The sequence below is a fragment of the Pleurodeles waltl genome, chromosome 8, assembly GCF_031143425.1.
Source record: "Pleurodeles waltl isolate 20211129_DDA chromosome 8, aPleWal1.hap1.20221129, whole genome shotgun sequence".
In the NCBI taxonomy this organism is placed as follows: domain Eukaryota; kingdom Metazoa; phylum Chordata; class Amphibia; order Caudata; family Salamandridae; genus Pleurodeles; species Pleurodeles waltl.
This window is the reverse complement of record NC_090447.1, coordinates 1,286,266,845-1,286,279,708: the sequence shown is the minus strand read 5'-3', so window position 1 is coordinate 1,286,279,708 and position 12,864 is coordinate 1,286,266,845. Positions and strand designations below refer to the sequence as shown.

The 12,864-nt window shown below is 43.7% G+C and overlaps 1 protein-coding gene across 2 annotated transcripts in view; it reads right to left on the bottom strand.

Annotated features, from left to right (window-relative positions):
• Positions 1-12,864, bottom strand: part of SPATA13 (spermatogenesis associated 13) — a 119,352-nt gene that overhangs the window by 16,731 nt on the left and 89,757 nt on the right. The gene's annotated exons all lie outside the window — the stretch shown is intronic.

Below are 12,864 nucleotides of genomic sequence, written 5' to 3'. Positions count from 1 at the left end.
ATTCCATGATCCTAGACATGTTACATGGCCATGTTTGGAGTTACCATTGTGACGCTACATATAGGTAGTGACCTATATGTAGTGCACGCGTGTAATGGTGTCCCCACACTCACAAAGTCCGGGGAATTTGCCCTGAACAATGTGGGGGTACCTTGGCTAGTGCCAGGGTGCACACACACTAAGTAACTTGGCACCTAACCATCACCAAGTCAGGGTTAGACATATAGGTGACTTATAAGTTACTTATGTGCAGTGAAAAATGGCTGTGAAATAATGTTCTGTGTAAGAATTGTCTGAGCTCTCCATGGGTGGCAAAAGAAATGCTGCAGCCCATAGGGATCTCCTGGAACCCCAATACCCTGGGTACCATATACAAGGGAATTATAAGGGTGTTCCAGTGTGCCAATGAGAATTGGTGAAGATAGTCACTAGCCTGCAGTGACAATTGTGAAAAGCAGCGAGAGCATAAACACTGAGGTTCTGGTTAGCACAGCCTCAGTGATACAGTTAGGCACCACACAGGTAACACATATAGGCCACAAACTTTTGAGCACTGGGGTCCTGGCTAGCAGGATCCCAGTGACACATATCAAACACACTGACAACAGAGGGTTTTCACTATGAGCACTGGGCCCTGGCTAGCACGATCCCAGTGAGACAGTAAAAACACCCTGGCATACACTCACAAACAGGCCAGAAGTGGGGGTAACAAGGCTAGAAAGAGGCTACCTTCCTACAGGTTCCGTCCTCACCACACGACCACAGTGGCTGAGGACCAAACCATTCCATCCTCAGACCGGAAGGGGTTAAGAGCAAAACGTTTAGGATTTCAAAAGTTCCCAGTATAGGAGCTCAATTTGATTCTCTGAAATAACTGGGGTTTACCAACATACACACTCAATGTTACCTTAAACTGCCCACATGAGAATTCCCATAAAAGAGCTTAAATGTGTATGTAGAAGTCCTATAATGGCCATTAAAAAATATACAAGGAATTATGCAATAGAAGAAGCAAATTTCTGCTTTGGCATTTACAGTCCCTAAAGAGGAAATCAGCCCAAAACAAAGCTGCTAACCATTCGCTCACTTATTATCAAGCGTATTTTTAATCATTTAAAAGTAGCTTAGTGAAGTATCATTTCCCCTTTCATTACTCAATAAGAAGCACCATATTAAAATGCTCGCTCACTGAAGGCAGCTCCTGCTCAGAGAATCATGTCTGGTGCCTGGACTAGGTTAGAGCTTGCTTGACCGAGGGAGGGGGTCATCTCACTAGAAATATGCAGGAAGTTGAGCAAGGTCTTATACAGTCATATTGCCATATGGTTTTCATTCCTGGTAAGTCCTTAGAGAAATCCATTTCAGTACTCTTATTTCTAATTTTTCTTCTTGACATCTTTTTCCGCACATACCAGTCGTGTTTCTGTTTCAGCGCTGGTAGATAGCCTCTCCTAAGGGAGTGCACAAAGTAATGGTCTCGCCCGACTGTAAGGAGGATAGCTTTGGCACTTTCAGCCACAAAGCTCTCTTATACTCGGGGCTACTGGAATCATGCGGCAGGGGAGGGCTAAATTATGTGGCGTAATGTGGCACATTATGCAATAGTACTGCTTCATTATTTTGTAATTTTAACACTTGTTAACACTGTCTGGGCATTGGTTGCACCTCTTTAGTACCAGTTTCATATACAAATACAGCAACAAGCAACAACAAGCATTTGCAATGCAACGGGTCTCGCGTTTGCTCATGTTAGAGCTGATAGCATTGTAAACTCCTAACCCGACTTTTCACCTATCGGCAAAAGTGCATTTATGTACGTAACCCGGAAATGTGCAATTAACTGTGTAAAACGCGCGACTTCTGCCAGCGAAATCGTGCTACGAAAATAGAGAAAAAGTAGTCCACGGGCCGGACAGAGAACAGCGAGCCTCGCATGTTTTCTGTACTTGGTCGATGCGCTCGAGGAGGGCTAGACACCGGAAAAGGCATGTCGTATGCATGCCTTTGACTAATGAAAGCAAGCAGATTTTAATAGGCAAGCCCACGAACCAATGAAAAACACTGACGTGACGTCGACAGGGCTCCGAGCCCTTTTCTAATACCTAAAGCGTCTCGCTGCAATACGCATGCGCGAGCGCATGCGACGCAGGCTCGACCCTAAAAAGGAGACTGGTCAACTTTTGCAAAGGGCCTTCCACTGCGTGGCAACATGTGCTGCTAAGTTTTTAGTAACTTTTGAACAGTTTGAGTTAGAAACAATTTATTTGTTAAAATCTGCAGATTATGTAGATGATGGATTATGTGACACAGGTGTCAAATTCACAAATAACCGAAAAATGCCATGGTCAGACAATCGCATGATTCCAGTGATACTTCTGGCAGGCCATGTGGGTAACTGGGGCATGGTGTTAAGGGTGTCAAACCCTCATTCGTACTAGAAGGGGGGTTTAAATGTGTCCCCCAGGCAACTTATATGTTTTAGATAGTGCTTCATAACACACTTCGGTCGTTTCAATGCGCTGTAAATTACAGGTAATACTATTACCCACTACAATGGTATTTAATGTACCTGCCCTAGAAGGATGGAGGCCTGTGTCACCCTTGAAAGGACATGACCTTGGGAACAGCAGAATACTGCAAGTATCAGCTGTGCCTTCACACGCATTAGAAGCCTTTCATTTTGACCTAAAACCTTTTTGCCCTGTCTCAGCTCCAGTTATTTCCTGGCTGGATAGCGCTGCTGAATTTTTTGTGGGTATTTTTGTGTCTACCCTCGTGGCTCTTAGATCCGTTTTTAACCTAGTTGCTTAGTTTGCTGTGGGTCTCCAGAGATTCAATCCTGTCCTTCATTTTTTTTTAATTTTCCTTCATTGGCTTTATACTTTCCTCCTCAATTTAAATTTACATGCGTAGCATACAGGTGCTTATTACTTGCTTATTTATTGCCCAAACTCTGCCTGTCTGGAGGATCCATCTAGTTCGGCTCGCAGTCTGACTCAGAACTTCCCATGCCTGGGCTTCTAGCACAGTGTCTCTCCTACACTGCCTGCCTCTGCCTAGAACGCCTCAGATTTTGTTAATTGGTAAAAAATTATCTTTTGGTCCGATGTTCATTTCAAAGTGACATTTTTAAAGGGTTTTGTATTGCCTCTTGTTTTCTATTATTTTGATTATTTTATTATATTTTTAGTCCACTTTAATTTGTGGGCACACTGAAAGCTTTTTTGCAACAGCTGAATTTTTTTGTGCACAGAACCCCTGCTACCTTTTGAGGTGACAGCGTACTTTGTGACATTTATGAATAAATGAATACATATGGTGATATTAAGTAGGCAACCGTAATTTGTACATACAGGCTGCGTGTTTAGCCTGGATCTGCTGCACTACTGATAAAGAGAGAGTTCTAGGGGTCAGGTTAATTTGGAAAGGGGCAAAACTGTGAAATGTGTTGAGGCAGCCTTCATGATAACTGGGGGCTCAAAATGATGAAGGGACCTGCAGAGTATGGATCACTGTTTGACATCTTTTTCAAACACTCGCCATCCACTTTCTGACGGTCACTCAGTGAAAAAGTAACAGTCACTTCTATCCATTACCAGCCAATCTGATCGGCAGAATATCCCCCATCTCATTACCAAAACCCTTATTTACACCCCAGCACTTAGCAAACTTGCTCTTCATTAGGCACTCATTCCAACCAATGGCCAACATCCTCAACAGTGCAACAAGTTCGTCTCAGCTTTCGGCACTCCACGGCACCCTTCCCATGCTGCCTGGCTCACAGACCCATCTACTAGGGCCTAGCATCGGTACTGAAATTCTTCAATGATCAGTGCCCCAGCATCCTTCAAAGGGTACTGTCTGAATCACAACCACATACAGACCTCATATCCTTTGCCAATCCAATATCTTTATTTGGCGAATCTTGCCATTAATTCATATAAAAAGACAGGTGTAAACTTACAAAATGATGGTACGGAATAACAATTATAACATCGGGAAAAGCGGGTCGCCAGAGAGAAGCAGTCGCCCAAGGGGGATGGGAGACAGGTGTGAGCAGAGGGGGAGGCCGCTCCCTTTGGCAGCCAGTGTGGAGCGGGAGCCTTCAGAGTGCAGGGAGCAGAGGAAGCGCCGCCACCCTGTGGATGGTCCCTGCGCTGGGCTTGGTAGCCTGCGCGTCTGGACAGACGAGTAAGTAAGACATTTAGGCCCTCATTCTGACCTTGGCGGTCTTTTCGCAAGACCGCTGAGTTACCGCCGCGGTAAAGACCGCCGACCGCGGCGGTATGCCGCTGCGCGTATTCCGACCGCTGGGAGCGTTCTGCCGGAAAACCGCCAGCAGCCACACTGGCGGTCGGCGGGAAAGTGGAGACTGGCCAACCTCCACCGCCACGCCAGCAGAACACCGCCCCCAGAATTACGACCCACATTTCTGTGTGGCGGTCTTCTGTTGGCGGTCTTCTGTTGGCGGTCACGTCCCTATGGCTCCCGTCACAAGGTAAGTTGATCGTCTGTGAGGGGAGGGGGTGGGGGGGGTGTTGTGTGATGTGTGCGTGCATGGGGGTGTGTAGAGGGGGTGTGTGAGTGCGTGCATGCGGGCGGGGGTGCTGCTGTGCCTATGGGCAATGTGTGTAGTTCGGCGGGTGCGCATGTTGGCATGTATGTGTGCGGGTATGTGCCCCCGTTGTGTATGTGTGTGTGTAGGGGGTGTGCATATGTGCATGTTGGGGGTGCGTGCATGTCGGGGTGCGTGTATGTGCATGTCGGGGTGGGGGGGCAGGGGGTTCGTACCACCTCTGGGGGGGTGGAGGGTGTGGGGGGAGGACTCGTGGGGGGTAGTGGAGGGTGGGGGAGACCCCTATCAGTGCCAGGGAAGGAATTCCCTGGCCCCGATAGTGCCTACCGCCATGGTTCGCATGGCGGTTCCCGACCGCCAAAAACCGCGGCGGTAAGCAGGGTCATGATACGGTTGGCGGTCTTGGGTCGACCGCCGGGCCGGAGTGCGCAAACTCCAGCCCGTCGGTCATGACCGCCGTGGCGGTCGGAGTGGGAAAGTAGCGGTCGATCGCGGCGGTGACCGCCGCGGTCAGAATGCCATTTTTCGGACCGCCGGTCTGTTCGCGGTCCGACCGCCGCCTCTCCGCCGACCGCCAAGGTCAGAATGAGGGCCTTACTGTCCTATAGGAGGAGCGATTACCACGTCTGCCAAAGGCGCAAAGGCGCAGTCTGGTTGAAACTACAGCCTATCAGCTTGTCGTCCCTACACATTTGGAACTGTCTCCATCCTCACTTTTGGTTACCTAAAACCCCAAGTCTCTTTTCACGCCTCTCCTTTTTGTAAGCAACGGAATTGGAAACGTCTTGGCTGGTCATTTACGTCACGAGGCCAAGTTAGAGATTACAGCGAATTTACCTACGCCCGCATTGTGTTGCATACCTGTGTGCCCCTGTCGTCCTCGGGGGTGCTGTTCCCTCTGCTGGCCTCCACGTCTCCCCCCCGCCGTCTCCTGACATCGCGACCGCTGCGTGGGGGGAGCGTTTGACGGGACAGGACAGGACTACATTACCCAGGTCTCCTTGCACCCCGGAAGCGGAGCCAACGCATTTTGCGCGCCCGAAAGCGCTATTAAACTGATCCTGTCTCTGGCTGAGCGGGCGAAGGTCGGGCCGTTGTGTGGCCGTTAGGGGGCCGGAAGGGGTCGGGTTGGGCCTTTTCGCTAAACTGTTAATTGCTTCTATTTAATCCGATAACGCTTTAGTAAGCTGTATACTTGGGCTCCATTTAATTGAGTTATTGTGTCTTCTGGGTCATATACACTTGTTGTTCTGTGTTATTGCTGATATATGTAGGTGCCCTATACTTTGTTACGATATAAAAGCTCTGTGTAGGGCAGGGCTAAAAAATTAGACAGTCCATCGAGTATTTTATTAATACTAGTAGTGGTTGTTATATACGTGAGGGTGGTGTAGAATGGCTAAAAATATTTCCACCCTGGATAATTACTTGGTTAAAATGGTGAGCAAGATAAACATTGATAGAAGGAAATCCTTAGGGAAGGAGCCCACCTCAGAAATGTTTTCTTCTGTTGACGATGGTAGCGGTTCTATCATGGTGGATCCCCTTAATATTGAAGCTTTCCCTTTGGAAAACTCAGCCATTTTACCCTTAGTTTTAGAACCACCAATTCAAGACCCATTGGAGCCCCCGAGTGAGTCTGTATTGTCTCTCTCTCCTCCTAAGAGAGCTGTTAGAAAATGCAGAAAAACGCAAATTAAGCGGGGGAACATACATCTTAAACCAACGATAGAATATGGTCATAGAAGTAATGTAGCTAATAACGAGATTACAATTAATAAGGATGATGTGAATTGTGATCTCTTGGGTTACATCGCTAAGCTATTTGAGGAAAAACTAGACCATATGACTAAGCCTCTTATGGAAAACAATTGAATTGTTATCTACGGTGGTATCTAGGTTGGGTGGTCTTTTAGATAAGATGTGTAAGGAACAGACTATGAAACAGTCTGAGCTACCCGTCCAATCCAGTAACTCTGCATAATTGGTTGTAGCACAGAGGTCATGTTTACCAGAACCTAGGGAGCCACCATGTATGGTGGATAGTACCTCTCATATGAAAGCAGCTGCATCTAATATTGCGAGGTACACTACTCCAGTGAACAGACCAAATCATATTAATCTTCTACCTGATTGTGAACCATATGTCATAGTCCTTTCGAATGTTCCTCCCTTAGACCCAACAGAAATGAATTTCCGTGAGGAATCACATGATTCTCTCAAACGGAAATCAGTTGCTTGGTTAAATAAAAATTGTGGTTTCCCCCCACATCTATCCGATCATATACTGTCTACTAGACGGGTACCATGGATTGGAAACGCGAGGAAAAAATGTAAGGGGGATTGTGTAATTGTTAATTTTAGGCTCCCTCAACATGTTGCGACTGTTCTTCTTAGAGCAGCGTCTTTGGATGTAGAGGAGTCTGACGTGGGTGTGCACCCTCTGGGTTATTTTTATAGACATTTAGTCAGAATTTTCTAAAAAACACAGACTCTTGACTAATAGAAGAAACACAAATTTTTATACTCCAACTGAAAATAGATTTTCGGTACTGAGTACTTTGGATGAAAACGATTGACTCCCACGAGCAGGGGAATTTATCACAGAAATGTTAGTATTTACCCAGACGTGGGAACAAAAACAGAGTATAGAATACTTAGAACCGAAACTTATAGTGCCTTCGAGCCCCAGAAATTCATGGACAGTTAAATTGGTAAACAGCATTAAATCCCCTTATTCTATTTTGAGTGAGGTAATCAGTTTGGGCGTACCTGATAAGTGCCTCACAGTGACTAGGGAGGGTAATGACGTTAGCAAAGACTATAATCAAGACAAAGAGTTAAATCCTTTAGTTGAACTAGAGGATGTTACAGAAAAAGACAACTTACCTATAGTATTAGATTCACCCTGTGTAAAAGGGATAACAAATATTAGACTGATATCTTGGAATATAGCTGGCTTAGCTAGGAACCTTGAGGATGTGGTATGGTGCTCCTATATTGAGAATTACGATATATTCCTACAGGAAACTTGGATGGTAGAAACCCCCCATAGGTTGGGGTATAAAACATACTGTTCTTATGCTATTCCATCAACTAGAGGTAGAGCCTCAGGGGGACTGGTTATCTGGGTTAAAGTGACTCTAGAAATAGATGTCACCCAGTTATCCATCCCCTCTCCGGACCTACTAGGCCTTAAAATTGATACAAGAGGGAAAGAAACTATACATTTAATAAATATATACAATAGACCGTCCCCATCTAACAAGGAATCAGAGGTGGTAGAACTCCTGGATTCCTTCTTGGATTCATTAGGAGATAATGTAAAGGTGTTAGTTGGTGGGGATTTTAACTGTAAATATGAGCCTGTCTTGGGGTTGGAAAAATTACTTGATGAACAAGATGCTGCTAATGATATCCTGCCCTTAGAATCTGCAAATTCAGCTAAAAGCACAAAAGCCGCCTTACAGATTTTACAGTTGACTGTGGTACATGATCTAAGGGCTTGTAATGGTCGATTTCGATCAGACAGACCAGCAGCTCCAACCTATTATAAGGGAAATTCCAGGTCACATATAGATTTTGTAATGGCTACCCGGAATATATGGGACCAAATAATCGATTTCAAGATAGACCATAGGACGGAGAGTGACCATTTCCCCCTCCAACTATGGCTAGACTCTCAATCATTTATTATTAGATCTGAAGAAGTGACCCTGCTAAATACCACGGTCGCGGAGCTAGAGGTAACCAATAACAGGCGTGCTCTAAGATGGCCATATATCTTGGGAACAGAAAAGACGCTGATAAATATTTACAATGCATTTACTGAAACGGTAGGAGACTTACAGTCAGCATTAGTGGGAACACAAGGTGTTCTTGATTTACATCTTAAGCTGGTAGATGCACTAACTCCACTATTGAGTAAAATCTATAAAAAAGATGGTAATAGGATAAGGAACCATCTTGAGACAGCGAACCCATGGTATAATAAAGATTGTCGAATAGCAAAATCAAGACTGATCCAGGCAGTAAAATCCGGGAATTGTTTGGATATAAAAAGCGGTAGACTAGCCTACAAAAACACTATGGCCCAAGCTAAAAAAGCATGGGATGAAAGCTTTTGGGAGGATCTCTTGAATGCAGCTAAATTACGGGATCAGAGCATGTTTTGGAATTTAATCGCTAAGGGAAATAAGCAGGGTAGATCAACAAAGGATATTTTTCTAGATGAAAATACTTGGTGTGATCACTTCACTAAGCTCTATGCTAACAAAAAGGAGAGTTTGCCCTTCGGGGACTATGAGACAAACTTAGAAATGAGTATTGCTCCATTAACTTTTAGTTTAGAAGAAACTAATAAGGCTTTATTAGCTGTGAAAATGGGCAAAGCCCCAGGCCCTGATAAAATTCCCGGCGATCTACTAAAATATGATGTGGATGTGTGGGGGCCTTATATAAATTACCTGAGTAATTCCATTGTGGCAGGCACACCGATCCCCGATTCATGGAAAGGGGCAGAAATCATAACAATTTTTAAAAAAGGTGATCGCTATGATCCAAGTAATTACCGCCCAATAAGTTTAATAGACATTTTTCAAAAGATATATGCCAGACATATTTTAAATAGGCTTTTAGATTGGATTGAAGAGACTAAAATATTAACCAAATATCAGGCTGGTTTTAGAATAAAAATCAGTACGGTTGACCAGGTGTTTAGGTTTATGTGCATCTGTTGGAAGTATATAAACATAAGGAAGGGTAGTCTCTATGTGGCATTTGTGGATCTCAGGGCCGCCTTTGATCTTGTTCCGCGCAATTTGTTGTGGATTACATTAAGGAACATGGCGGTCCCTGGGGAACTACTTAAAGAACTTATCAAGCTTCACACAGGGAACTATGCAAAAATTAGATGGGGAAAAGAAGGTGAAACCTCAAGGGCCATACCTGTAGACCGTGGTGTGCGCCAAGGTTGCGTGTTAGCACCTACACTCTTCTCATTATATGTTAATGATATTCCGAGCTATTTAAGGAATTGTGTACATGACTCCCCGAAGCTAGGTGGTGAGCCGGTTACGGCATTATTATTTGCTGATGATACCATCCTTATTTCTCAAACTCCGAGAGGTTTGCAAAATTTGGTGGATTCTTTCCAGAAGTATTGTGTGGGGAAGGGGCTAGAAATAAATCCTACCAAAACTAAGTATATGTCCATAAACCCCAAGAAATCCCTTAGGAAAAATCTGTCCTTGGAGAATCAAAAACTGGAACAGGTAGGGAGTTTTAATTACTTGGGGTTAATGCTGGATAGTAACCTGTCCTGGAAAGGACAGATGGATAAAAGCATCTTATCCCTTAAACAAAACTCAATGCCTATTTTAAAAGTACACGGAGCTAGTTATTCTAAAGCAATCTCACCGGCACTTGAAGTATATAAAGCGAAGGCCCAATCGGCCGCCCTTTATGGTGCTGAACTCTGGGGCTACTATTGTAACAGCAACTTTGGAAAAACGGAAAACCACTTTGTACGAAGGCTACTTAAAATACCGACAAGAACTCCTCTAGTCCCTGTTTTCCTCGATATTAATCTTAAAAGAGCAGACTATCAAGCATTATTAAGACCACTGCTGTATTGGGTCAGGTTATGGGTAACCCCGGAGTTGAGTGATTACAAGAGTGGATTGACTGAATTAATTCAGATAGATGGTCATATGAATACCCCTTGGTTAAAATATGTATCTAAGTGGTTTGAGAGATTAGGTTTATCACACCTATGGGAAGTTCCTCAGAATATGACAACATGTACCAAGAAATATGTAAAGGACACTTTTTGGTCTTATGTCAACGGAGAGCTATTGCATAATTCATCGATTGGTATTCTGACTTTGAATTTTTTGAACATAAAAGATACACCTAAATTCGAACAATTTTTGGATGAGGTCGGTCCTCCACTGGCAAAAACACTATATCTACAGTTTAGGTATGGGGTCTTACAGATTAATGCTTACACATGCAATTGGGGAGGGGTAAAAGGTTGTGAATTGTGCACCCTCTGTACTTCAGGGGCTAAAGAAGATGTTGTTCATCTACTCTTCTTTTGCCCAGTATACAAGAAACCAAGGGATTGTTGGATCAAACCTGTTTGTAAATATGTGGGGGTTAGATCCTACAAAGAAGCAGAGCGCATATTTCAGTCTAATTCTTCACAATTAGTGGTGCTTGGCACGAGTAGATTTTTATTTAATGTGTACCTTATCAGAAAACGACTTGGTCACAAACTTTAATACTTTGTTAGGTGGCCCGCTCTTCCCCCTCCTTGTAAAGGTATACGATGCACTATTTCTTCGATCCAAGTTAATTCATTTTTTAGTTTGGGCTTTTAACTAATTTATAAATTGTTATTTATATTTTTATACGCGGTACTGCTTAATAATGGAGACATCCATATATTTCTTGCCAACTGTATGTGTTGTATCTTATATTTAATTGTGAAATGTATATATGTATGTTGTATTTATCTCTTGTCTTGACTTTTATGGCAATATTTGCCGAAATAAAGTTTAACGAACGAATTATAAGATCCATAGCATTTCATAAAATAAAATACATTATAAGGAGCAGTAGTTTGAACAGCTGAATAAATTCCTTACAAATACATTCCATTGTTCCCGTTAAAGTAATCTTTGCCTAGTCCTGCAAAATCGCCATCAAAAATCTCGACACCGCAAAAACAACAGATTCCCGGTGTCATTATGATTCTCAGGGCAACTCTGAATTCCCTTACACCGAAGTTTCGGCAAGGTGGCGCCAGCAATTTCATCCTAATTCTGTGATAGACAGGACAGAAAAATAGAACATGCTCGATGGTTGCTTGCCAAACATTACAAAATTGGCAGTGACCATTTGATGGTTATCTGGATGGCCCCACCTGGTAGTGAACGATGCAAGAGGAAGGGTCCCATATCTAAACTGAAGGTAGAGCTTCCTTCCGTGGGTAGGCTGTATGTCATCTATAAACTGCTCCAAAAGAGGATCAGCTTTCTGCACAAGCAAGGCCTGCTACTTTCTATATCACACCCACATACAGACCTCTGGCCCTTTAACACCTCTCTTCATCAAACTCTGGCTGCACCGCTGTCTGGCTGCACAGCCCTGGAATATCCTCCTCCTGGGAATCGGATACATCACATCCTTGAACATGCCAGGATGGCCAAAGCACCTCGCCCAACACGAGGAATAACCCATTGAGAACACAATACGTTAAGGCTGTATCAGATCATCTCCCTTCCTTGTCCCCATGGTTCAACAACTCTGTGACTTTGACATGTACATTATCGCCTTCCATAATGCACTATCTCTAACTGGAGCTCTCCACATGCATCCACAATCCTAAACACACAGCTGGCGTCCCCATGTTATGTACAGCTTTTCTGACTGGGATACTTAATACATGAAATAAAGTACAACGCCAAGCACACAAAAATACAACTATTCAAAAGAATAAGGAGATGCATTAATAGCCGAACTGCAATGAGGGGTCTTTTATCACAAAACAGTGCTTCCTTGTAAGTATATCAGAGAAACAATTACTTAGTTATCTCATTTAACTTTGATTCATCACAAACTGTGCTTTCTCCTCCCCATCTATAATGTGTCACGAAACTGATTTTTTGCAGTTGTCCTTTGGCGCCTGGTACTGTGGAGAGAATTGGCTCTTTGTGCTGCATGGCTGAATATAAGAATGTAATCTGCTTAGTATGTGCATTCCACCCCACCACCTACAATGCTGCCCCACTGTGGCATGCACGCTAGAGTTCACAGAATGTCTGGCAGAGGAACAAGGGAGAAGGCGTTTCTGTTTACAAGCAGAGGCCAGAACATAGTATTTTGTACGGCGACCATTTACATTTCAAATCAGGCATTTTAAAATTTCACCATGCATGACAGCACAGTGGTGTAGTGTACAGTCAGGACTGTAATGATCTTTGTTTGTAGAGTTAACTCTTTTGGGTCCTTAGTTGAAAAGGTACATTTAGGGAGTCTAGCACTGGCTTATTAATTGCAGGCTACAAAGCTGGAGTAAACATCCACATTGATGTAAAATTGTTTCATAACTTAATAAATTAACATATGCCTGAGAGAGTACACCTAGTTGACACTGTAGGATTTTTTTTTCTATTCATTATCTCTCTTTTTTGGGATCAGAAGTAGCTTTTATGCTCAGCATTTTCAGTGGATGACTAATGTGAGGCAGTGTGCTGGCAAAAATTGCCATATATTCTCAGGAG